Raw genomic sequence first — 4,623 nt, forward strand, 5'->3', positions numbered from 1 at the left:
TGCTGTATTTCTCACATCTTTTGTTGTTTTTCACCATCTCTGCTGACCTACATGAAGTAATCCAGCTCCTACACTGGCCTGAGCAATGGGTAGGAGTTATTAACACCTGCTTACCAAAGTGGAAACTTGGACAAGGTGCCATTGTTGTTCTGCAACAGCTTTTGAAAATCACTTGCAAGAAAACACTTGAAAATTTTGCAGTTAACTCAGAGAAAAGTCTTGTGTGTAGATGGAGCTTCTGGCTCTTTGTCTATCCACACATCACACCTGGAAGGTCAAATATCAGTACTATATTTTGCCTTGTTTTTGGGCATCTCGGTGCTTGTTGCAAAAACTAAGAGAGCATCACTATTTCATTTGATGAATGAGTCAACAGAGCTTGTTCATGGCTGTCAAAATCAACTCACACACCTGAGAACTCTGCTGACTCCTCTAATCCAAAGTTTGGGACGTTTTTGACGTTGTCTCCATGTATAAGAGCAACATAGGAGAGACAGGATAGCCAAGCAGACAGACAGGACATTTTCTGGTATCTCAGTTATCTGCTTTTCCTTTTACCCTGCAGATTTGGTCCACTTTCAGTTTGGTTTAAGTTACCAAAGATTCTCAGCTTGTTAAAGTAAAGCTCATAACAAAGTCTGTGGCCAGCTCTTTCTTTGATAATTCCTTTCCCCCCATTTGTTTATCTCAACTACTGAGCTTTGTTCCAGGCCCAAAACCAAAAGCCTTTCTACCCTGTTCTCTTCTTGACTTGTTGCAGATGTAACGAAATAAATCTTCAGTAAGAACAAACCTTCACTTCCTCTCTCCTGTCTGATTCAGTCACAAACCCCAGGAAAGAAAAATAAATCACAGTTTGAGCTCGCCCAGTCTCGAAGGATACCACGTCTAGTCCTGTAGGTCACCATTCAAGTTAGACCTGTCCATCCCTCAGAGAAGTCAATGAACACAGCCACTAAAGCAGCAGCATCAGCCCAGGCTGTTGCCTGACACCACCCTTGCAAAACAAAGCCCAATGTGTTGCCATGAGCTGGGTGCTCACCTGAGCCACTCCTCCCACTTTTCCACATTATTTTTCCCCTCCATGGTCTGACAATGGGAAAAAGATCTGATAACCATGAAACTCTTATTTTGAGCTTGGCCAGAGTCAAGGACTGACAAAAATCCCCTTGTGATGGGCTTGAATTGAGGCTGATGTGATGGTCAGCAGCAGTTGGGAGCACAACCAATCTGTTGGTGCCTTCCTGGAGCTTGTCCCTCAGACACTGAGGGATGATGTGCATTGCTGGCTTTTCTCACAGCCCCACCAGCAGCTCTGCCCCTCTCCTCTCTGCCCTGTCACGCACCCAATGCATTTTAAAGTGTAATCAGAATGATCAGCTGCAGGGTGTGTTTGTTTTTCTAAACTGGTTATGGCAATGACATAGAAATATGCCTCCAAACAGTTTCTCCTCTTCAACTAAATTACAATAACTTACCACATCACTCTTTTCTGCCAACGTGGCAGGGATTCCATGCATGTTCTCCTTCCATGCCACATCTCTGGTGTGAAACATATTAGCCTGATGCCCTTCCCAGTGCCCACTTCACGTTGCATCACCCTAGAGCAGGAACAGGCTGATGGTCACAGCATCCCCACCACAGGGATTGCAAGTGAAGTGGGGCACAATTCCTCTTAAAACAGGGTTGCCTACACTTGTCTAATCCTGTCTTCAATTGACATAGGCCTAACTTAGAGACAGACTTAGCTTTAAGATGGGGAATACTGGAACTGTATAAAAGGGATGATCTGGATTTACACCAGGCAGCATCTGGCCCACTGGTTTTTATTCTTTCAAGGGTATTTGGCAGAAGATGTACAGAACTATGAGCTTTGCTGAGTCAGAAGACATTTGGGTTATTTGTCTAGTCCCAGACCTTCACTCCAGAGGGATGAGCTGAGGGTTTTCAGTCTTTATTCCTTTTTAAACAAGAGGTCTTTGCACATTTGAAACAATCTGTACAGTTAGCACTGAAGAACGTGTAATTAGACACTTTGAGAACTGGAAGACATTCATTCCAACCACGGACCGTCACTCAGACTATTTCTTAATAATACTTCCCAAATGTGCAAAGTACTTAGTTTTAGAATAACAGGAAAGAAGTATAACTTCTCATCAAAAGCAAAGGCTTTGGCCCAGGAAGCATGCATGGAAAAGCCACCGTGTTCCAAAGCCAGAAGGTGCACCACCCAAGGGGTACCACGGCTTTGGGCTGGGACAGACCTGCTGAGGCCACTGTGCTGAGCTGTGAAGGATGTGATTTGCAGTACACAACCTCATGGTATTTGAATGGCTGGAACAGAGTCAGCAGGAGCGACCAGCCCAAGGTGGCACCGAGCTGCGTGCGGGAAGATCTCCTTCAGTTTCCAACATGCCGAGGAAACCGCTGAGAAATTGCTGTTTTCCTCCTTCTCCAGCAGCAGGCAGAGCCCTCAACTCACCCCACGCTACAGAGGCCTGGCTAGAAAGAGATTATTGTGATTTCTGCCTGTTTCTTTCCTCACTACAAAAGGCCCCATTCATCTGGGCTAATTTTGAAGGGAGAGCAAGGGGTATCAGTAGCATGAACTGTATCTGAGTGTCTGGACCACATTTCAGCAAGCCAGGCTTGTTGGCCGGTCCAACCTGGTGAAATAGATCTCTTTCATTTGAAGCTTTTTAGTGGGTTGTTTCTCTGATTTTAAACAGAAGTATCTTTTCTGGCCATGGCAGGTTTAAAAAGCCCTGACGAAGCAGGGACAGCCGTTTTCATAGCAAAAACACAAGAGGCCATTCAAAAAGCTTGAGGGGGAAAAAGTTGTTGTCGTGGCAGATACGTGTTTCTGCTGCTGCAATCAATGTACCTACATTTGTCTACCTAAACACACCCATGTGTATACAACAAGGCCATGTCCAGAATGCTGGATTTCTTGCCTTATTTCAAAGTACCAGGGGAGAAAAAAAAGGACTTTTAAAACAAGATATGCATACATGATGCCTTAACTAGTCTTTGTGGAGCACAACTGGGACTGCCTGTGTGTGTGGGAAGAGCTACAACATAATTGCTTTCAGCAGAATATCACTGTAGTCTGTAATTAAAATATATGAGGTTGCCAGCTTCAAAAATTTTTAAGTGATTTCATCTGTATTTGGGTGATTATGTCTCTCTGAGCAGATCATTTAAAATGATGCTTCTGATTTCACGGCACAACATGGTCTTTGGGCAGAAGAGAAAGAGAATTTTACCCTCTCCTTCTTGCAGTGTCTAAGAAAGCATCTAGAAAAGCCTGGAGAGACAGGGATCAGGCTTCAACAGCATGTCCCATCGCTGGGGAAACCCGTGTGAGAGTTGCTCATGCAGTGTCATTCCAGAGGTGGAGTGGAAGGTGTAGAGAAAGAACAAAACACACAGACCAAAAAGAAGAAAGAAATGACTAACAGAAAAATCTGTCACCTCCTAAATCATGGTGATAATTTCAGCACAGTGTTTACACAGGGTAGTAAAAATAAATTGCCTGAGACTGATTATACCCACATGGCACTCGCCGGGCAACAGGGATGTCCTGCAGCATCGGAAACCAAGCGCAGGGAAACATGTGCCAGTGACAGTCATCATCAGAGGAACAGTATTGGGGCCAGGACTGCTTCCTCCCCAGCCTCAAGTGGAAGAAGCAGTAGGAAGAGGGATCTCAGTCCTCCACACCAACTCAGACCTGATGGTGTCAATGGTGGCTTTTGAGGCCACCATTGACACGGAGTCCTGCAAGGACCACGGGCAAATGAACAAGGTGGTTTTAGGGTATCCTGTAGCTTTGATAAAATAAACCTGAATAGTCATGAAGCCCTTCTTCAACATCTGGGATCTCTGGGATCTGCTGGGGAGTCAGGGATTCCATCCCTGATCCTCTCCTAAAACCTTTATGATCCCATCCAGTTTGCAGCCAGACCTGTCCTGAAATTCCTGCAAAAGTGAAAGGGTTTCAGGTGCATCCCTTCTTCCTTAGGAATAACAGCAGGAGAATATTCTGACTCCACCTCAAGGAGAATAACTCAGGGCATATCTACCCTTAACATATAACCCACAAAGTGTCCCAGACTACCACAAGTGGGAAGTGTCCCTTTTCTCATTCCCACTGCAATGCCTCTAAAGGACTTACTCTCATTTCTGATCTTCCTCCAAGGTAGCTTGTGTCTTTAAGAGGAGGTCTCTGCCCCAGGAGGCTGTGGAGCAGCCCCATGACATGAAGTGTGACTAGTTTTGGTGGGATAAATCTCCCCAGGAAGCTTTCAACTCTGAAGTTGTCCTTTGCTGAGGGCTGTTGTGGCATTAGTTACCTGGTGGGCTGCAGTGTCCCTGCAGGAGTGAATGAACCCTGTCTCTTGTCAAGAAAAAGGATACATGTGGTGAAGTAACAGAGAGGGTCAAAAAGTGGAGAACAAAAAACTCAGCACAGTTAATGTTTGTGACCATGTGCAACTATCTCCAGCAGAACAGAGCCTTTGTGGTTGATACAAATGATTACTTACACCTGTTGGCAGAGTGATGCTGCAGGCACTGAATTACCTCTCCAGAGCTCTGGTGCTCTTTAAAAACATGGAAAAA

The sequence above is a fragment of the Colius striatus genome, chromosome 14 (assembly GCF_028858725.1).
Source record: "Colius striatus isolate bColStr4 chromosome 14, bColStr4.1.hap1, whole genome shotgun sequence".
Classification (NCBI taxonomy): domain Eukaryota; kingdom Metazoa; phylum Chordata; class Aves; order Coliiformes; family Coliidae; genus Colius; species Colius striatus.